This window comes from Acromyrmex echinatior, chromosome 4 (genome assembly GCF_024713525.1).
Source record: "Acromyrmex echinatior isolate Ae372 chromosome 4, ASM2471352v2, whole genome shotgun sequence".
Classification (NCBI taxonomy): Eukaryota; Metazoa; Arthropoda; class Insecta; order Hymenoptera; family Formicidae; genus Acromyrmex; species Acromyrmex echinatior.
This window is the reverse complement of record NC_141855.1, coordinates 14647642-14671796: the sequence shown is the minus strand read 5'-3', so window position 1 is coordinate 14671796 and position 24155 is coordinate 14647642. Positions and strand designations below refer to the sequence as shown.

Sequence of the window (24155 nt, the reverse complement as noted above, 5' to 3'; positions counted from 1 at the left end):
TTGAAACGTATGAAATCGGTAATCAATCTTTATAAATTTGGACTTTAAATGTAGTTCTTTTAAATGCAGTTGAAAATTTTTAAAAAAGCAATTTATTATTATCCTCCCCCCCCCCCAAATATCAAATTATAAATTCGGCTCTTAATTGAAAGGGAATATTAATCATATTTATCAAACTGCGCATTAATTCTCTCCATATGTAAAATATGCTAATTAAAAAATAATTATTTGAGTTTTATCAAATATTTTATCTCTACGTCTCTCTCTGAGAAATGAATGCAAATATACAGAGAATATTATCATTGAGATCGACGAAACATTTTTGTAAAAATATTCTCGACACTGCCGCTAACGAATTATTCAGTATTACTAGCTGTTAAACGTGAGTCTACCGAGTATGTCGCTCGATCGTTTGACGATCTCTCGGTACTTCGTGGTCGAGAATCGATGTTTCGAATCTGTGCCCACGGAATTCCGGAATCTTTGATCCGCGCGAGAGTACATTGGAGTACAGTGGACGTGTTGGAATGAGTAATTCGTGGTTCGGCGGAGTTTGACAGTTCGCTAAAAAGCTCTCTGCGCCCACAGGAAGTGAGTTGACAGTCAGGAGAATGCGTATACGCGCACATTTTGCGTCACCGGTGTAGTCACGGACAATGGTGTTCATTAATGCTTGGAACTCGTTCCATAGATATTGTCATAATATTAATTAAAATTTGAACATACAAAATGTTCCTTCTTTCAAAACTATTTCTAACGTTAAGACACTGTTTTCTTTTGTTTCTCACATTCTTAAGATTGTTTCTTCTCTTATTAAACCTATAATTTTTTTTCTCGTGGAGAGAAAAAGAGGAAAAATGAATCACGCGAAAAGTTCAGCTGAAAAGAACAGCGATTGATCTACCAATTTTTAAAATTATTTTTATTTATATGCGAGACACGATAAAGCATTTATTTAAATTAGTGTTACTTAATTTATATAATGCATACGATATTTTACATAATTGACACATAGTAATGTTTATAAATGAATATTTACCGCATAGAAAAATCAATTTGATCTTGTAATGTGGAATGACGAATTGTAAGCGTGCAAAAGTGCGTCATTAGAAAATCCATTAGTAACACGACATGTTACGCGTTTCCGCAAGTATACGTTGTAAACGTAAGTTCGCGTGCATACACAGCGGTTAGACGTGAGGACGTCACGTCGTGCAGAAATCCCGGGAATATTTGAGCAGCGAATGTCTAAGCAACGTCGGATATCAGACCGTCTGATACTTCGCTACTCTGACAGCGGGTCGTCGACGTGTATAAAGTTAGTCGGCGTGACAATGATAGTGAGAAACTCGGTGGAAAATTACACGTGTTTTCCGTCGCGCGGACGGGGGAATAATTGCACATCGGCCAGAAATGCAAGTTTCATGTTTTCGAAATATAAATTCTGATTAGAAATCCCGTAATGTCATAAGCTTATAAATGTATGTTGCGTAGCGTGGTTCACGAAATATTCATTGTACGGTAGTAAGGCTAATAAAGTTGGGAAAGCTGTTGTGCGAATCCGCGTATAATGATAAATTTTATAAAAACTACTTTCCGCCTCGCACAAGAGAATCTAGCATAATTTCGTATAATCGCGAGACTTCCTGAAAATAAAATGTCACAATTTAACTGCAGATTTAATTGGGGATTAAATTTAAACGCATCTGAAAGTGAGACGCCGTGCCGGGGTCTTCTCATTCACGCTTTGTCTATTATTTCGTCAAAGGATACCGTTATACAAAGATGTTCATGGAAGACTGAAACATAAACGCGTTGTAAATTATGAATTGTACGTTGCCGCTTAAGGGCCGCTTAAGGGCTATATTTGCCCGTAGGATGTATAATTGGGGCACAATCCGAGTAATTTCTCTGCCGCTTATACGTATGAAATAAGATACGATCAGCGTCGTTAAAGCGCGGGACGCAGTTTGGAACGGACGCGCGCAGCGGCGGCAATTAATTGCGGAACGGAATTGCTCTTTGTTACGGGAAAAATCGAGGATAACGCCTTTCTGCGCCACCGCAACGTTTAAAGCACGGCACGAGCCACGATAGGATCGGTACGTGAGATTACTTTGGGCTTTCAGTTAACGCACGGCTTTGAAACAAGGCGCCGCGGCCTGTTTTCCCCCGCCCGCTGCCAACAAACTTTAATTTAACTCGCTCTCATACGTCAGGCATATTGCTGGCTCTCCTTGCCTGTTACTATCCCAGACTGGGGCTTGATAATCAGCCGGCGTCTTCTTCGTGAATAGCTCCGTCGCGTCTTACGAGTTGTTTCGTTGCATCTTATGAGATACCTCGAAATCAAACTATTGGAACTTGATTAATTTGATATCTCTGTCAATACGCTTTTTTTAAAAATTATGAGCAAAAATTATAGCAAAAACAAGCAATGCCAGTTTTTCAATAGTTGATATGGCTTCTAATTATGTAAATATCTATTATAAATATTTCTTTAATATTATTTTGAAATAAAAGCATTAATTACGCATTTATTACATTATATGTTAATTAATTTTATCAGTTTGGATTCTCTCAAGACTCTCTGTCAATAAAACGTAGATGAAATCTCGACGAGATTTATATTTATTTATATTATTCTATATTTATTGAGGATGGCTAAAATTTGAGATAAAACGTGCAATCTATTTTTATGTATTGATTTATTATTTTATGTCACATAATTGTATATTATCGCCCGAGTTAAGCTTTTACTAATCCTGTTTTCAATTTAATTTGTTAATTAATTTTATGTTTTTCATTACACAATGTAGATTTAATAAAATAATTTTTATTATTTATTTGTAACAATTGTAAAATTATTTTTTTTTATATAAGAGTTATTTATATCATGATGCGTTATATTTATATTATATTTATATCTACGCAAAATATTGGTGTGTGTGTGTGTGTGTGTGTGTGTGTGTGTGTTTGTGAAAATTTATACCTGCTTTATCAATTCAATATTGAAATTACTGAAAAATAGATTGTCAAATACGAGAGATATGAGAAATGTGTTTTCGTGAATGTAAAATCTTTAAATCATTGCATAGGTACATTATGCGTTAAATATTCGAACGCGCACACAAACTTCGACGACATAATCGGGTTACGCGTAATTATTTCGTCGCTCATATAGTACGTGGGTACGCACTCGAAATTTTACCGAGCGGAGAGCGGGTGCGTGAAAAAATTTTTAAACGTGCCGAACTAATGGTTATTCGGTGCACACGGAGTAATTAGAACTTTTCCGCGCTAATACTAAACTGATTGGGGAACACCGTTCGTGTACTCGTTCGCTCGCACACCAATACGTGCGCATACAGTCTGGCAGAATGAATTTGAGAAGCAGTCGAAGCACGGGAAAACAAGATTAGGCGGCTAACTTTGTTTGCCAGAACCAATCAGCAGGCCCAAGAATCTCAACTCGGCCCGAGTGCATTCTTCTCGAATTAAGATGACTTCCGTCACGTAGTTCGTGATTGAAATAATTTGTACATCATGTCTACATCTCGTCCAGAGAATGGCGTTAATTAATATTCCATAATCTCGCAGTCAGAGTATGTAATTATAATCGTTCTGGGAAAAGCTATTATTCAAATTCAACGAAAACCTAGATGTCCTATTATCAACACAAATGAATGAAAAGGATCATATTCGGTTAAAAGGTGGAGATTTTAATATTTAATAATATTTTTAACCTAATAATAATATTTGATTTTTTTTTTCAATTTCCAATTCAAGCGCAAACTGCGCGCTGATTATTTTCTCTTGAAACAAGGAGTCTTATGAATTTTATCAATGACGTATTTTTACAAGAAAAGAAATAAGTTCTGAATTTTATACAAAAATTGTACTTTTCTCGATTCGGATAATATGCGCCGGATTTGCTAGAGTTAGTCAAACGACGATGATAATTTCTACTGCGAGTGGGAGTGCACTGCGAACGAGGTTTTATAAAAAGCAGTGCCGCGGAGAAAGTGGTTTCCCGAGGTTATCGTCGCTCGTAAACGCCGGGGAATATGCTCGATTATGGAAAATCCTATGACTCTTCTTTTCCCTTTGCTGAGCTCCTTCCTTCCTTATCCTTCGCCGCTGTCTTACACATTCCACCAGACGATTTCGCGCGTCTCTCCATCGGGCGTCTCACGTGCTTCGCGAGAAAAGGCTTATCCCGGATTCTCGACGTACCCCGTGTGGGACTACAGACACGGAGGTCGTCGTCGACGAGTGGAGGAGGATTGGTCGTAGGACGCGTAGTAACGCGAGGTCGAATCAGAGGAGAATGGACCACCTCCTGTTATCAGCTCGGAGCCAGCCGCCTTCTCCGAGCCGACAAATTACTACATCCCCACCAGCGCACCATTCTGGTACCAAATCACGCCGATCTCTCCTATTCTGGTAGCACTGGTTTGCTTGTGTCTCTTCCTTGTGTCATCTCCCTCACGGCACTCGCAGCTGCCTAAGGTCAAAGTATCATAAGGTCACGGTAAATAACGGTATAACGCTTCCTCGAAAAAACGTCTAATTAATTTAGAACAGCATTAAACTACTTTGCTGCGGTCGAATCTCTAAGTAATTTATTAGAAAAAGGAGGATTCCCTTATTTCCACTCTCGAGCTTTCAGCTTTCTTAAGGATGGAAAATTTTCCATCCATGAAGATATCGTTAATAAACTTCAACCATTTCTCTCCCCTCTTGTCGGCGTGGAGACGTCGCGAGCGAGAGAGAACAGCGGAATAGGGGGCGTCTGTATGGGGCGGGATAAGGTGGGATGACGCCGAAACGTATGGCCTCTGATTTATAAAGGAAATAATTTCGCGGGGGCAATCCTTTACGTCGAGTACCCGGAACGTGCGAGAGAGAAAGAGAGCGAGGAAGAGAAAGAGAGAATGGGCTGCATGGGCACGGCCGCTCATCTCCCTTAAAATTCATTACCTCGACTAATAGCGACGTTTAATATCTGGTCGCGGGCCGGACGTTTTACGGTAGATCACTCTAATATACGGAAACTATGACAATATCTCCGGTAACCACAATCAGCAATTATTCGCGGCTTTTTCCATCGTTTCCGTTCATTTTGATTTCACTGTTTTTGCAGATTTTTTTTATTTTATAATAACATACATATAGGGTGTAAATAAAACATGTGATGCCGAATATTGCTTTTTTAATTAGATCGACCGGGATTCGATTACGGGCAACGGTCTGTAATTCGGTAAAACGATCAACGTTACTCGCGCGCGACGAGAATATACGTCTCTTAATATAACATAATCTTCAGCTGTACACAAATATCGCGATTGATTTGCTCTCCTTTTACCGTGACGTTTAATTTAAAGCGCCAATTTGGCATTGGCTTCGGCTAATAGGCAATTACATCGCAAACCCTCCGTTAATTAGCCGAACCTTGTTACGAACGCGCACGGAAAAACATGGACGCGCGTTGACACAATTAGCTCATGGTGCGCGACCTTTTTTGAAATTTAGTTTCGCTGTGCATATCGCACTCGATTGCAATATAGCCGCTCGTTTACAGCGACCGGTTATTCGCGTAAATACGTTGTCCCGCGCGAGAACGTTTACAGGATGCCGAGTCACTTCGTCGGCGAGATGTAACATTTATGCCGCGAATGTCAGAATTACACGGCGAATTTTTTTTCCTCCCCCGCGCTACGCCGTGCCAGTTTTCGTGTTCTCTCTACCATCAGCCAGAGGTGCTCGACTTCCGCGCGATAGCCCGCGGCGGATTGTACTAAATTTTTTAATTCCTTACCACGCGGCTGCGTTCCGAGATGGAGGTAATGAAAACACACCGTCACGCCTAAGTTTCCCTCGCGGTACTTTGCATATTACATAAGGTTTTTGTTAGCGCTGGATTTTAAATACTGATAAGACATGACAAAAAGAAAAATGAGCTGAAATCAAGATCTTAAAGTATTAATAAAGAGAAAGTTTTCTTTGATTTATTTTTTTCTTTCCGAAGGGAGTAATTTACAGAGAACTGTCTTGAGAATATTCTGAGAAGATGTCTTACATGTATATTGCATTGAGAAGAATCGAAATAGCTCTTTAATACATGCCAATGATTGTAAAATATACTCAAATATACTTTTGCTATTATTAACGCTATATTAGTAATCGGATTGAATTCAGTTATTTTCCGTTATATATAATAGAGAAATTGAGGTGAAGAAGAAAGAAAACATCTTTGCACATTTTATACAGTAGGAAAGAGAGACGCTACACATTTGTCCTTTCCGAAGAAAGCCACCCGGAAAAAAAAAGAATAGAAAAGTTGATGAAATATTGGAGAGCGGATTACACGGGACAATATTCTGTTGTAAACTGTTTCTCCCATCCACTCTCTACGTCGCCAAATAGATACTGGTAGCACATACCCCATCGCGTATTATCTTTCTCGTTATTCTCGTCACCCGCTTAATTCGTCTCCATTTTTCCGTTTGACTGTTTATTTATTTTATTTTCTTCCTAAATACTTTCTTCATTTCATTATATTTTATACTTTTTAAAAATATTTTTAATTTGTCATTAATAATTTTATTTGCGTGTGCATATACATATTTTTTTCAAGATAATGATGGGTTCAAAATTGCGTTCAAAATTCCTATTTTAAGTATTACTTGAAATCAAAAAATTTTTAAAATAAATATTTCAAATATTTTAAATTATCAAAAATTATTTTATTTTTGAATTTTTACTGTATTATTTCAATTCTATTTTTAATGAAAAGGATACATTCCTTTGTTTCATCCTTATGCGGTATCAACAAGAGAGCCTTAAGGCTATATTACGTATTTTCAAAATAACGGAAAAATGATTTTAAAATTTACACATTATTTTAAATCGCATTTAACAGCAATACAAAAAATTTAGCGACGATTTAGAATTTAGATTAAAAACTGTTTCAATAAGAAGTATCATATTATTTTTTTTCTCTAATGGAAATCTATAGAAATATATTATAAAATGACAAAAATCTTTTATAAAAGATTTATAATATATAAATCGTAAGAAATTGGCTAATCAATTATTTTTCGCATATTCGACTATAATTGCTCAATTTCTTAAAGTTTGCTACTTCATTGTAGACATCACGTTATAAGAATTAAATTTTTAGAAGCAGAGCTTGAATGATGCCAGATTTTTAGTGACTTTTGTACTGCATCACGCTGCATTCGTTACTTGTAGCCAATAAGTAAAAATAGTGTCCAAAAACTATTTATACTAGGCTATATTATATTAAATAATAAATGATTAAGATCGTAATATGTAAATATACAACAAATAAGCATATCAAAGCCTATCAAAGCTAGATCTTTAATGCTTAAATATTAATGTGAATTATACATATATATACATGTATATATATATATATACTCTATATATATATATATATATATATATATATATATATATATATATATATATTTGTCATTCGAATTTGTGCGCCGAATTTTTTTCGAACTTATAAACGCAATTAAACTATTGTAATAATATTACAAATTAAATTAGATTGACAAGCAAATTTTAATAATTTGATGTTCAATCCAGTATCATATTAAAAAGATATTAATGTACTGAAAAAGTGTAAATAAATTTATTACGAAAAATATTACCTCGGCCGGGAGTTAAACTCGGATCTTGTATTCCATACGAGTATTATATTAGCCCGTTATGCATGTGACATTTGAATATTACAAACTCATAATTAAAGTCATTATTAGCTAAAATTTGTCCGTCAAGATGACACCTGAAATCATCAAATTTAGTAACAAAATTGCTAAATTAACAACTATGGTCGGTTCGAATTTCACTCGTGTTCAGTTTTACGCTAGAGAGACTCTCTAATAAGAGTTTGGGCATTGGAAAGCTTTTGATTGGTTCGCTATGTTTTAACAATTTCAAAGAGAGAGAGAGAGAGAGAGAGAGAGAGAGAGAGAGAGAGAGAGAGAGAGAGAGAGAGAAGAAAAAGAACAGAATGGAAAGAGAAAAAAATAGTAAATGTATGTCCCTCTCTCTCGATTTTGTTAAAACTATCTTACAAAATTACGGCTAGTATCCATACCCTTATTAAAGAGTTTCTAACTATATCGAGGCTAATTTTTTTTTTGAAAGACTTTTTGAAAGCTAAAATCTTTGCTAAGTTCTTATTTTTTAACGTATAAACAGAGATACGGGATCGAATAATTTACGATCTATTTCGTAGTTATTCACATTGAATTTAAATCAATGTTTAGCGAATGTGTGTGAAGGTGACATTGGCTATATCGTTTGGAGGCGTCTTTACGCTGCGTTGGCACCTTTTTCGCGGAAGGAGAATTCGTTTTGAAATGGCCAATAAATTACTGTTCCCTTCCTATAATTTTGCCCCTTCTTACGATAAGATTTCGAAATATTTTTAGGTAAGAGATTTTTGCAGCGTTCCAACAATATTGTAGTAATATTGTGACGTTGCAGCAACATTTCACTATTTCAACAATATCGCAGCAACATTGCAACATTTCAACAACATTGCAGCGTTCCAGCAATATTGGAATGTTGTAATAACGTTGCAATATTGCTGCAAGTTTTTATGCTATATGTATAGGAACTTGTGCTTCGCAATCTGATCGCTTTTTGCGATTTCTTTTAGTCGATCGAAAGTAAATACCTATCGCGTGTCGGAATAACGAATATCGAGAGTATCGAATCGAATAACGGGCATTTGCCTCCTTCTATCATGTTGTTTTTGTGAAGTGACTATGAGAAATACGGTATGTAAAGTACGCAGAATATTCGGTATTGTAAAATGCGTCCCGTTCAGTATATTGTGTTTCACTTTGTAATACTCATTGTTTGTCTGAAGGTTCTCCATGCTTTTTTTATTTTATCAATGTAAAAATAGATTTAAGATTTTAAAAGTGGTACTTGAATCTTGTTCGCGTTTACATCACGGCTATAGGTCTCTTCTGGACTGCATTTAGAAACTTTATTTTATTTTTGTTTAATATTCGATGAACAAGAATAAAATTATACATGAATGCATCTAAAGTTTCTAAACATAGCCTTCAAAAAATGCACACATTGAAGTGGCGATTCGTTCTCGTGTAATAATTTGTGCTTCGCGATCTCGCGTCTTTTAATCGGTCGGAAGTGAATAGTATGTGTTAACGAAAGTGTTGAGAATTTTTAATCGAACAACAGATCAATTATTTTCGATCCATTTATCTTTTATTTAGCCCATATATAAATTAATTCAAATGAGTCTCGTTCACTATTAGTCTTTCCTTAAAAGGTATATCCATTATGATGATCAACAAATCCGTCGGATAACTCACGCTCCGCGATCTCGTATCTTTCAGTCTGTCGAAAGTAAACATTAATGTGTTGACGAATATCAGGAGTTTTGACGGTTCCTCAGTAACATTTTTCGCAGTTCTGCAATTCTTTATAAAAAAAAATATAAAATAAGTTTTACATTTTTTGTCACTAAAAAATCAAATGGTGGCATATTAACTTCGCGAACTAGCACGACATTTGCTCTCTAAAGTAAAGAAATTTGTCATAGAACTATGAAAAGTGTTATTAGAACTGATATTATTTTTTTACGTTAATAAAATGTCGTGCTAACTTCATAGATGCATATAAAGTTGGATGATAAGTTTATAATTAGCACATTCAAAATCACTATCAAATCAGTTAAAACGAAAAAAAAAATAAATAAGGCAACAAATTAAAAATGTTAAATTTATATATATGTTTTATACTCAATTTGCTGCACAGTATCTGCGTCAACTTAATATATAGACGTCGTCCTCTCTTTTTTCTCTATTCGTTTTAGTAATTCTTTTTCCAAAATTAAAGCAGGTGAGGAAAAACACGGACGAAAGAAAAGTCATCATTTTCTTTTTCTGTTTTTTCCAGATTCTGAGAAATAAGAATCACTTTGAAATGAAACTTCTAGCAAATGTATTAGTATTGAAAGTTATAAATATTGTCAAATAATGTATAAATTTCGCTGTTGCATCTTTATGAAATTATTATTCTGAATTATTGCAAGTTGGCAGATTACAATGGCAACCACGATGTACGCCTTTATTTGCCGCTAAGTGATACTAATGATCGTTTTGTACGAAGGCTCGAAACGAATTGCTATATACGTACCGGATTAAACATGAATTATTATGAATATTTATATCGGCATTTCCCATCGCACTTTATGAATTTATTTCGACATTCGATAAACTCGATTTTCCAGTGAATACATTTATCCAGCCAATCATTATTCGATCACAGAGAGACGGCATTACACAAATTGTAATTTCAATTTTATAATGCATTGTTACGCAATCGTAACGATCGCGAAAGAGAATTGTTTGTTCTCATATTCTTGAAATGTTAACTCTATGAAACTAAAATTAAAATGAGAATTCTGTGAAAGTGATATTTTAGACTTCCAATGCGTTTTTAAAATCGCCGATTCAATTAAGCGAGACATTGTTCTTCCGCTGCGCTGGAGCTTGTCAGAGTTTCCACGTTCCTGAATATTCGACTGTCGCTTTCCTCGTTTTCCTCTTTTTTTCAGTTTGCTTGTTAAACGGGCAGTTATCGGCGGGATATTGGCGGCTGGGAATAACTCTGATGACGACTATTAGCCAAGTTTCACTCTACACTCATCCTCCGCTGTGTGATATTCACCGAAATTCCGACGCGAACGAAGAAGCGACGAGCGAGAATGAGGGAGAAAAAAAGAAGAAATAACATACGACTTGACAAGTTGGCGTGACGTTTATTAGACATTAAGTAGTAATACGGGCGAACGGGTCGGACAGGAGACTAGCCGGGTAATAAGGGACGGGTTAGGAGAGCCGTCATACTAATTGTAGTAATTCCGGCATGCACTTTGGATATTTAATTAAGTTTCCGCTGACAAGCATCTACTTACTGGAAGGGCGCAAGGGGTGTGAAGTTCTTACCCTCGGTACACACTGCGCTCTACTGTCTCCCGTTTTCTTATCCCATCGTCGTCCTCGTCCTTGTCCTCGTCGTTGTCGCCGTCATCGTCATTGCTTAGCACTGCTACATAACCTACCGACCTGCTTAACTACCGAAACCCGCGCGACTCACTAATTATTTAGTATTTTCGCGTACACACCCCTCCAGACTTAGGATGAAAGACAATGTGAAAGACTGCGATTGTTTCGCATCCTGTTTCGTATTCGACCGAGAAAAATTTCATCTCATTCCGACAATTACATCATCGACTACCGGAAAAATGGACCGTCATATTTTGTCACCGTATTAATATTTAATTACGTCACCGTGATGAACAATCCGAATGCGGGAACTATGATCATGGTCGTGATAATACGTAGAAAAGAAAAAGAAATCGCCGAATAAACAATGAAAAAAAGTTAGACTGCAATGGAATGAGTACTATATATATAGTATATACATATACATTTCTTCAGTTATGTAGGTTTTTATATATTCTTAGTGTAAGGGTTGTAGCACGTAAAATGGCATAGCTGCATAGCAGTTTGTACTAATGAGCATCCAGCACAAAGTCGCCATATTGATTTAGACTCTCATTGATCGGTCTTAAGGCCATAGCACTTTCGCATAACCAGGATTAGCAGTAACGCGTTACTTTTAATGCCGTTACTTTGTTGATCGTTACCTTGTTATAACGATTTGATAATGACATTGTGAATTTTTTATGACGGCAATAGTAACATCAGAGTTAGAAAAATCAATCAAAATCAATCAAAAAATCAAAATTACTTTATAAAGGTTGAAAAAGTCATTCGTTATTGAAAAAAATAACTCCTTTTTCATTAATTTATAATACGTTACTTTTTTACTCGCGTTACTTGTAACGAGCAACGTTACGCATTACTTGTTATTTATTACTTTTTTTAGTAAGTAACGCGTAATACTGACAGATTACTTTTCAAAGTGACTTTTTTTCTAACCTTAGCACAACCTTAGCGTTTAGTTAGTTAGCTTTACCATCATAAAAAATTGCAACATCGTCATCGAATTACTATAGAAAGTGACGACAAAGATTGTATATTTTAGTATGACTCAACGAACTGTTTTTCATCGTAGTACACCGTTTATGCCAATAATCTGAAGTGGTTCTCAGGTATTTCAGAATAATTTGTAAATGGTACGTCTAGAGAGTGGAGATAGCCAGATAGCTACCTAAATATCGTGGCAGACGATCCTTCTCCTTGCCAGCTGCGATGGTATTCCTTTTATTATCTATTGTCCAGGCCAAGATTTTAGTAAGGTAGTATATAAGAAGAGCCAAACACATACACGTATACGCGAATGCGGTCTCCCATTCGATTTCGTAAAGTATGAAGCTATCAAGAGCAATGGTCCGAGAAGGCCAGCGCAATTACCAATAACTCTTTGACGTGCTCCATCTACGTTTCCTTTTGCCACTCGAAACATTTCCTTGTCCTGATATCGTTCCGTCGAAGATTCGCACAGAATATTTCCATGGCAATGAATGATCGTTTAATTTCACACGATAATTTAAAAATGCATGCAGTAATTATTATTGACGACATTTATTATCCTTCTCTTCTTTTTCTATAGATATTATTATCGATATATATATATATATATATATATATATATAAATCTCGTTGACACGCGGGTTTCACGCGGTGATTGCCAATTAACATACATACTTTAGCAACTAAATTAAACAGCTTACATACGGTAATTGCATTTTCCAAATTGAATTTTCCAATTATCAATAGCGCAATTAATGGCACATAGAAGTTAAGTTTTCATGCTGTTTTTGTTAGATAATAGATATGATAAAGATTAAATTTATGAAATTAATCCGTGGAATGACTGATCCGTGGAATTGTTTCTAAAATTACATGATTATATACAAGATATCTCAAAACCATCGAATGTCCTTTTAATGACGAATCTTGGATCAAATTGATTTTTTTAAAGCGAGACTACCGGAAGTCGTTATTGCAATTCCCTAATTTTTGACATCGTATATTTTTGCTATACATGAATATTTTAAATTAAAATTCTCTTGAATTTCACTTGAAATTAATTGAAGAATATGTATTTATTATGCATTTTATTCTTGAAAGTTTAGCCAAAAGCACTTTTTCTTCAAACGTTTATAATTTAAAGATTATTCCTTCGATGTTAAGAAATAATTGAAATTGGTTAAAAGATCTGTTATTGTTATAAAAATGGGGAAGTTTCCATGATCATTTACTACAACTGCGATGAGAATCTTATATTCGTAATGCTTTTCTCATCGCATCGCGACTCAAAGTTTTATTTCACTAATCGATCTGCCGGTCAAGTTGAAGCTGCTCTCTTCTTTTCGCTCAGATGAATTTCCTCAGTTGGGTAATCCTCGCTACTGGATTTGTAATGGAAACAGTGCAAGTGCGAGGATAAGAGGGATAAGGATTCTCTCTGATGCCTCCCGCTGCTTTAGTTACTAACGCTCCGCCGTGTTCTCCGTCTCTTCCTGTTCTTCGAGCATCTATCCCTTTACCGGATAGATACGGATAGAAATCGTATTTAGCGGTCTAGGCTTCCATTGTTTACCGAATATCGAAATCGCATCGGAATACGCTGTAGAATGTTGAAGATCAACCTACGGCTTCCTATGCTGGTCGAAATGAAAGAAGTGGGATCTCAGACGCGAATCAGCACAATTTACGATCAGTGGATTGTAATAGTTGATACAATTGGGGAATTTATGTGAAGTAAAGCGATAGTGACATTCTACAAAAAAATCATACACGAAATTTTGATTGTACTTATCTATTAAAAAGTAGAAAGTAAGAAGAAGGCAACAAGCAAATTTATGTTGAAAGAAATGTAGATTATGTGGAATCAACGTTTCTTTATGCACACGTAAATGCATATTTTATATGTACATATATATATATATATTAGGTGTTGGAATTAATTCGTAGCGTTTTTTAATGAAAGAATGTTATTTATTTCACATGAGCATTAAAAAATACATTAATGAAAGTACTTCCCATCACTTGTAAAACGCTACGAATTAATTCCAACACCTAATATATATTATTTTTTATTGAAAAATAAAATATTCCTTATAATGAAATTATATTTTAAAAATTATAGAATACGGTTATCGAAAAATTAATTCCAATAATCTCGCTTATATTTTGCCTCAGTTACATTTTGCGACTGAAAGTAGTTACAGTTTATTTGCAAGAAGGTTGAAAAACGACATGCAGGTTGAAATAATTGACTGTATGATAAATGCGATAAATACGACCAGATTTTCAGAGCACTAAAATTAGCATTCACTATTGATTATCCAACTGGAAGTCTGGCGGCGAGCGAGGAAATAAAAACATGACTCGATGAGGAAGAACTCGCCCGACGATCGTAAAGGAAAGAACGGCGCTGCGAGAAACGCGATTCTAATCGGACACCGATACGGTTACGCTACTTAAAATGCGTCCGGCCGTATCGCGTTGCACGGTTTGGCATTCCCGAATGGTGCTCTTGCCGCTCCGTAACTTCCGGAGTCTTGGCGAGGATGATCGATGGGATCTCGTAAAGTGAGGGTGTTCGTCGCTGTTCTTTGAACGTGAGAAATCTGGGCGGCGATCCTCGGCAGTGGTGCTCTTATTAATTCCATTAGATCGACCCGCCGTCTGCGTTACTATAAGCGTCAATTCATTGTATCGAAATATGTCACTTAAGAGAAAAAAATTTTCCTTGTCAAGATATAAAACTTTGTTTCTCATTCAATTACATGTAATGATGTAACGTGTAATAGAATTGTGTAAATATAATCGATATGTCTATATCACTTGTATATTCTCGTTAGCGATAAAGAGTGTATTGTCTAATAAGCAATCTAAGGAAATATATTTGAGCATTCGTAACATTTGTAAAAAAAAGAATGGAGATAAAACCACGCGCGTATATTGCGTCTCATTTCGCTTGGGCATTAAGTATTCGGAAGAAACGGCAGAAGCGACCGGGAACTTTAATATTTATAAGTTGACTTTATTACTTTTCCGCTTTTAACGTGTACCGCAGTACACGCGCAAGCGGGTGGGCGGCCGAGCTCTCGCTGTAAGTAATACGAGTTAAAAAAACATTTAACGTCGAAACTTCCGCTATGCTTCGGAACTCTCGCTCACGTCCCTTACCTGATCCATAACGATTCTCGTAAAGTTAACCCGGGACGCTTGCATACGCTTAATCTCGCGATACCGAGCGTGGTTTAATCCGCAACAAAATGAAGAACGCGAGATGGTCTGGGAGATCGCCAATCTACTACGTATATTCCATCTCCATTTCTTACTCTTGTTTATATGCATATATATTGTGTGCGTGTGTATGTATTGTGTGCGCACGCGCCGTATTTGTATATGTATTTATGCATATATGTATAAAATATTTATGTATCTATTTGTGAAAAATTTAGATTTTATAGATTTTCTAGAATAGAATGCAATATATATATATATATGTATATATATATATATATATATATATATATGTATATATATGTTATATATATATATATATATATATATATAAATATATATAAATCTTAAAATATTATTAACGTTTCTCGACAACAATTTCTATAAAATTAAATTATGCATTGAACATGCTCAGAATTTTTACTGGAGTTATTTTAAAAATTAATCTCTAATAGTTTATTCTATTATAAAATCTAAACTGATGACAAAAATAGTTTTTAATAAATTAATATAGAAATTTAAAGTTTTATAGGGATCATATTGAAAAACTTTTATATTCAGTTAATAATAATATTTTGTAAAAATATTTGATATAGTTCTTTATTTAAAATATCAAAATATCAAGATTAATTTGAATGTTGGTCATGCATTTGGAGCAGCTTTGCGGACATTCTGTGAAGTCCTACTAATAGATACCACAAAATAAGAATAATGCAAAGCAGATTTACATGTAGTTGTCGACCTAGTTTTTCCATGAATTTTTTTGTTGTCTTCAACATTGTGGCAACGCTCATAGTCATGTCCATTACTGGAACGTAATAATAATGTAAATGTAAATACATATTTTTGACGTTGCATACGATGCCAGATGGAACGCAATTTATTTTATATGCTTGTCGCCGCGATCAGTCGTAGCTTATTAAGCTCGCTAACAAAGTCGCCTTGACATTTTTGTCAGATAAAAGATCGGAGAATTTACAAACGAGAAAAAAACACACGAAACTCTCTTTACGGCATCCTTTATACCTCATGCAAAGAAACTCTCAACATCTTTCCTCTCAGGCATCTCTTATAAAATTCGATTTTATCCTGTAGAGCATGTTAGAGAATTTCGCATGCTTATCTTACGTCTTCCATAACGGTTCGGGATCGGAAACCGGACTGGATGGATTTGCAAAAGAGACGTTGTCACGGCACGTCGACTGCGCAGTGTTTCGATTGGACGCGCGTCGCATTAATTACAGCCATTACGCGCGTCCGTCGACACGGTCCGTACAAAGGATGCGCGGTGCGGATCTGTGGCCGCAAATGTGTTCTCCTTATGTACCAGGGGTATACTCGTCGCGCTATAGTCATGCTAAACAACGTCAGTGTGCCGGATTCGCGCGCTGCCGTTGCGAAATGACGACGACGCGGCCGGCGTGGCGCGGCGCGGCGCGCCGCGCCGGTTCGGACGTCGGGCGTGCATGAATAATTAATTCGTTCGTTTCGTACGCGGGCCGCCGTGTAACTTACTCGCTGCCTGAACATCCTGAAATTTTACAAGTCGCGCGAGAGAGAAATACGGACAGAGAGAGAGAGGGAGGGGGACGCGGATACGAGTGGTCGGACACTTCATTTCCTACATATCGAGCCGTGACTGTCGCGAAATGGGTGCAAGACGCATTGCAATTTCTAAGCGTGCTCGAAATAGTGGAACGAGAAGTAAATCAAGTCAGACGTTAGAGTGAAGTTCGCGGAATAAGTTATTGTGTCGCGATATTGCGAGGAGAAAGAATGTTGCGAAGTTAACAAAATCGACATTCGAGAAAGAGCTTTAGTTTGATTAGTTGCCAGAGATATGTTTTATATTGATAAACGATTTTTTTGTAATCTCTGCGTTTCAATGCGAATTTCTGATAAACGCACAAAGATTTTAGATTGCGATTTAGGCATCGACGGCTCATTCTACTTCGTCGGCGTCGTTGACGTGCGTTGATATCGATATTCAGGCCGCGGTAGATTTCCATGACAACCGGCGATTTGCGTCCAAGATAAAAATATATGGTACCAGCATGGTTCGCAATGGCGATCCGCGATATTCCGCGGAGCATATAGGAAACTGCTGCCATCCTATATATTTTACAGTGACAGTTTCGTGACAATTTCGCGCAAATAGTGAACGACTTTTCCGAAGGAATTTCGATACGATCAGAGATTGCACTTGTAACAACTGTAATCGCGATATAACTCCAATATTTTCGTAATCCTTAATATAATGCTGAATTCAGAAATATGTTACATCGCATACTTTGTGATTTTGCCGATTTTATACATATCGAATAAACGTATTGATTTCTCTTCCAAGAATAAAATGTCTAAATTCTTTCGGAATTAAATAAAAATCGGTTAAATAATAACTGCGATGTAATAAAAAATGCAGTCCTCGTATATTTTTGTAGGGAACATTTTTTTCAATTCACGCATAAATTGGGAATTTGAGGGCGTTGCACAATCTGCTATCTTATATTGGAAACAATTAGAATTTGATGTGAATAAAATCCCGTACTCTCAGCCAGTCACTGCTCGGCAAACTTTCTGGATGGCGGAAGTTAATAACAGATATTTGAGAGCATCTTCAAAAGTAATTGCAGTAACGCTTCAATTAGCATTTTCGTGGTCCGCTCGACAAAATTCGGAATCGCGCGGTTTGGGATGCTGATGGAACGCGAAGCGGGGGATAATTCGGACGAACATTAAGCATCGTCGTGTCATGCATAATGCACGGAACATTCTCTTGAGCGCCGGATGCTCCTCCGAATATAAGTACCTCTCGTTGAAGAGAAACGCAATCTCTTTCTCTCCATTGAATGGTCTCTCCTTTTTTCTTTACCGTACTTCCTGTCTTCCTTGCTCTTCCACGCGTGTTCTTTCTTCGTCCTGGCGTTAAGTACCTTGGGAGAATTGACAGACGGAAGCGAGACTGAACAGCCGGATTAGGATCAATTTCAGACGGCTCCAAGATATGCAGCGTCTTATCCGCAATTGTCTCCACGGTGTTTACAACGAGCTCATTTTAAGCGAGGCTGTCATGAATGAATTTCGAAACCGCTGCAAATCGGCTAACAAGGGAAGGGATTTAAGAGTCCCTCTTCAATTTTGATGAGCTTTTAATATGTTATTTTGTAGAATCGAGACATATAACTGAAGAAAAATTAAGCCAGTTGTGGAGAATGATGTTCATTGCGTTTTGATATTATACACTAAGGAAAAAAAATGCTTAAAGCTTATTTGTGAGATAATATTTACTTCACTGAAATAAATTTTTGTTTAATTACAGTGAAATAAAATTTTATTCCTAACAAACATAAACTATCTAGTTTATTTTTTTACAATTAGGCTAGGTCGTTCCATTTCGATAAACTTCACTGCCTGATAAATTTCAACTTACTCTTTTACTCTCTTATGCTCTTACTCTTTTATTATTTTGTTTATCCAATAGGTAAATTACATAGGTTCTCTGAAGAATGGTGGAATTATACTGACCCTTAAGGTGGTTCTTTAGTAAAGTGCTGAAAATTTGGGCCCTCACCAGGGCCCATCTAAAGTTATAAATATTTGAATAATTTGGATAAAATATTAAAACTACGTGTATATTTTAATGAAATAGTATAGAACATACAATAGTAAATCAAAAGAGTTGTATCTTCATCGAAAACAAGATATGTTTACTTTTCGGTTAAATTTATACAAATTTATAAATGTAAATATAAATATTGCATGTATTCTTTGATATTTAATGGTTATAAAAAAATTTGACTGTATATGACAAAATATATCTACATTTCTGTGAAATATCTCATTAAGATGGTTTTTTTTATAACCATTAAATATCAAAGAAAATATGCAACATTTCCTTGCGAATATTTCAATTTTTTTTCAGTGTACGAATTAAAATCATTCTTAAAATTATATTTCGAAAGAATACGATGTCAAAACAGGATCTTTCAGAACAACTTTTACAGTTTCTTTTTAATTCTTAGTAAAAGCATAAAGAACTCGGATATTATACACATCTCTATAAATTTACATAAAAAATTTAATACGACGGCGACAATAATCGTAGTCATATGACCAAGGATTTTTCCCTCTCTTATCATTTTTCATCTTCAAGATGAAAAATTTCACTGATTCTTGAGGGAGAACTTAGAAAAATCACAGCACACGCTATTTCGTCGGTGACTATCCCGTGTTATTTCGAGCGTGTAACAGCGATGTGTTAACTAAAATCGAAGTGATTTTCCGCCGGTAGCCGATGTCCACCGATCCAGACAAATAAACTGTCGGAATATTGAAACATCCCCCTTGCCGCCGTTCCATACGCCGTGCGCTCGCTCGCACGGAGGTAATCGCTTGCGAATACAGGCGCACGATCCGCATGCGTGTGAATATGCGCGCATGTTTACGTCCGTCGATGTTTGCACTCACGAGCGTCCGCGCGCGCGTGTCTGTATGCGTCTGCATAGTCACGCGAAAAGCAATCATCTCGGCCGGACGCAATCAGCTCCTATCTCCCCTTCGCTCCCTTCATCCCTTGCGCGACACACAGGTGCACATAGCAGTCCCTGTGAGAGCATACATAAGTCGTTACTCGCGAGACACCCGTTGCATACAAGCAAAGTTAATGCCTGGCGAATGGTCAAGAGAGATGTGAGTGAGACAAAAAATGCGCTGTGTTTTAGCATTAAATAGAGCCACTTGTCTCTGGACACTGTCTCGTGAAAATGTTGAATTCTGATGTAGGATAATTAATAATTGATTTAATACATTAAATGCTATGAACTGTTTCTATTATTATTTGCGATGTCCTTGGATCATCAAAATAATTATGTAGAAAACTCAAGTATAATGCTGCAAAAAAAATTTTGATATTCTAGTAACTATTTTCTACATAATTATTTGGAGTTCAATAAAATTATTTTCAATCTATTTCTAAAACTAAATTTTTAGCTTCAGCAAAATCATTCTTTCTGTGTATTTTCTGTATAAATCATTTTTTCTGTATATTTAGCGCAAACTATTCACAATAAAAAAAATTTTTTTTTATCCTTATCTAAAAGATTAGAATATTATCAGTTTAATACATTTTAAACATTAAATTATATTATTATATTTTAAACATCTTAATTTATTCGCTCGTCTTTGGCCAATTTTTAATATAATTGATTTTGTGTTTCAATAACGAGCAGATTATCATTGTTTATATTTTTAGTTACGCTTATAATGCGGTCTTATAATGTGTTATAATAATAGGTCTTTTTCTAATCATAAATATAATTTTAAATTTATTACATTCTTTTTTGGTTTACATTTGACATTGTTACTGAAGAAATGGATAGATACAAACTACAAAATAATTAAGATTGCAGCTCATATCAAATTTCTAAAAGCATGTATAGGCAATAATGTATACACATTTGTCTTTACAAATTTTAAATTTCAAGTTAATTATTATAAATCTTTAAATTATTAAATTTTGCTTAAATTATTATAAATGTACACAAGTTGAATTCATCTTTAAATCACTTTATAATTGGAGTCTTAAATATTTAAATATTTGATCTATATAGATCCAAGACAATTTAAATAGATATGTTCCGATTACATATTTTATAGTTATAATTAATGAATTATCTGTATATATTTGAAATTCCTTATATGGTCACCATTCGATATCATTTAATAACTTTAGACACAGATATTACATATTTTAGGTTCATAGCCTTTGTCTTTCTGTTTGTTTAATTTATTGAGCCTTATTATAGTTTTTTAGACAAAATTCGGTTAAAAAATAAAAATAAGTTAGAGAATATCTCTTATGAAAGAGATCATATTATTTGCTTTGACTTATTTTTTGTATAAAATTTTACATAGCTTACCACATTGTAATAATTTTATAAAAAATAGTTTCGATTTATACAAACAGTTACCAGGCAAAATTATTCCGGAGAATTATATAATGATGCACTGGATATGACATTATTCACAAATATTCCGTTAGATTTGGCATTAGTTGGCTTAAAAGACAGACAGGCCATGCATAAAAGAGAAGATCTTACCCATAGAAGAATTTATGCTAGCTACAAAATTTATATTATCATTTTCATTTTTTACGTTTGACGGAAAGATATATAAGTAGATTTTCGGGGTGCCAATGGGATCGCCATTGTCATCGATTATTACCGATATCGTCATATAGGATTTAGAGGACAAGGCATTCAATAGTATCAGGTTAGAATTACCATTTTATTATCGATATATAGATGATATCCTATTTTCATCTCCAAAAAACAGTCTTAATAATATACTGGATATATTCAATAATTTTCATGCATGAGTACAATTTACAGTGGAGCTTGAAGAGGAACAAAGTATTAATTTTTTAAGTATCAATTTCAATCAAAATAGTAAATAATAGGATTATGTTAGATTGGTTCCACAAAGCATCCCTTTCAGAAAGATACTTGTCTCTTCTATTGAATTATCCGTTATGCCATAAGATCAATATAGTTTAGTACAATATAGTTTAGGATAGGGCAATTCTTTTGTCACATCCATGTTTTCATCAAAAGAACTTATAGTTTGTATAATCGACACATTATTAAATAATAGTTACCTAATTGAGTTAATTAAAAAAAAAAAAGGATGATAGATTATATATATAAAACATTTAATTTCAACAAAGCTTAATAATAATTCAGAAACACAGTAGAATGATAATAGGATAGAATGAGAGAAGGATCATAGCATCTTTCTCATATATCAGAAAAGCTTTTGAAATTGCCCCAACTATCAATAAAAATGAATTGATTGAAAATAAATGTTTCAATAAACTTAATAATATTATAAAGAGACATAAAGATATATATAGAGATCCTAACGATTACAATAATAATGCCATTTATAATATTAGTAAAGTGCGATGCTTCGTACGTTGGCCAGACGAAGAAGCAACTAAAGAGTGAACACAAAAAAAATATGAATCAAAACGCTCAGTCATCATTGAAGAAGATTTTTGTAAAGTTGAAACTAGTTTCGCTTAATTTTAATGCATTTGAAACATTAAATTATATGATTATATTTTAAATATCTTAATTTATTCGCTCTTTGGCCGATTTTTAATATTTGATTTTGATTGTTATCAATCTTTATTTAATTGAATCAAAAAGAATAATGAAAATTGAAATATAATGTTGGAATTGCCAGAAATATACGAATAATTATGTTAAAAAAATCACGCGAGTAATGTAGGATTAATCCTAAAGTCGTTTGTGTTACTAAATCGTAATTTTTGTCTAATAAAAAATTTCGAAATTTAAATCTTAAGAAAAATTTTTTGTCGTTCTCAGCATAAACTCCACCTTACAGATACTTATTAATAATATTGCATATACTTTAATTCAGGAAAAGGATTTTCGAATCTGTAAACGAGGGAAAAAGTAATTGTTATACAAAAATTACGATTTAGTCGGTAATATAGACGGCTTTAGGATCTCTTTAATACACGCACTCATTAAACATATATTTTCAGAATTCTCAAATTTTTTGTCAAGTTAAAATTTTAAATAAATTTCGAAATTAGTTCTCGTAAAATTTAATTATTATTTTATTCTCCTGTAAAATAAATTCAGAATTTAAACAGCCACAGGCAAATTGCTAAGTTAAAGTCAGTTTAATGAATTGCCGATTCGGTTCACTGAATAATATTACAGATATACATTTTGAAACGAGGAAAATCCGAGAGATAATTTTAGTACGGTGATGAAACGCACGCTTCATCCCTCATCTCGCGAGCTCGGTAGCGCAATGGGGGGTTTGATGGCTGACACAACTACGGCGCGGCTTGCTCGCGGGGGTTCGGACGCGCCGCCAAACTCTGGATGACGGCAGTTAACCGAAATCAGGCCGAATCGATTATAACGCGCGGATCGTTGCCACGAGATAGCACGAATCGACAGTGGATGTGAGTAGGGAATGGGGAAGGACAGGGGAAATTTAATGGGAAACTCAATGTCGTCGTCTCGGAGAAGACGGGTCGCAGTGTCGCGAAATGCGTGGAGAAGAAAAAAAAGAAACATCTAGAGAGAGAAAGAAAGAAAGAAGAAAGGAGGGGAGAGAGAGAGAGAGAGAGAGAGAGAGAGAGAGAGATTCGGGAGCGTGGAGGTGTATCTATAAAGTCACGCGGCTTCCTTTTCCTTCAAGTCGTTAATATGAAGTTTCAGTGGAGGTCGCGGAAGATCTACCGTTTCGGATGTCACGTCGCGGACTTTCAATTTCCGGCACGCGAGAACTTCGTCGCTTTCAGAGAGAGAAAGAGAGAGAGAGAGAGAGAGAGAGAGAGAGGGCTGGGGGCTGCAAAGAATCGTTGGGTGTTACGGCGATCGGCGCTGCACAAAGTGATTGTCGGAGGTTGCGAAGATGCGAGATGCATGTTGACAGCTTTTTCCTTAAAAAAAGAAACTGCGCTATAGTAAAATACTATAGTATAACGCAGATCAATTGCAATATTGACGCTATTCGCGCGTCTTGCGATATTTTTCGCTTAATATTTTGTGCAAATCCTCAGAGACTTATATAAACAGATTTATAGAACGATGTACAAATACGTGAATGGTATTTGAGAACATTGTCTTTGTCTTCGATTGTCATCAAAATCGGAAATGTCCGGAAACGGTGAAGCCTCGGGGCGGAAATTCCTCGACTTGGATCACAAATAATTCCTGCTTGCACGGAGTACCATCCGGAAATTTGGAACCCGCCGTCTGTTAGTCCGCGTCCGTGAGAAGTGAATCGGCAGACGTTGAAAAAGCA

General features: G+C 35.4%; 1 protein-coding gene across 2 annotated transcripts in view; it reads left to right on the top strand.

Moving 5' to 3' along the window:
• The window catches only part of Scgdelta (sarcoglycan delta), a 351842-nt gene that overhangs the window by 88591 nt on the left and 239096 nt on the right, over positions 1-24155 (top strand). The gene's annotated exons all lie outside the window — the stretch shown is intronic.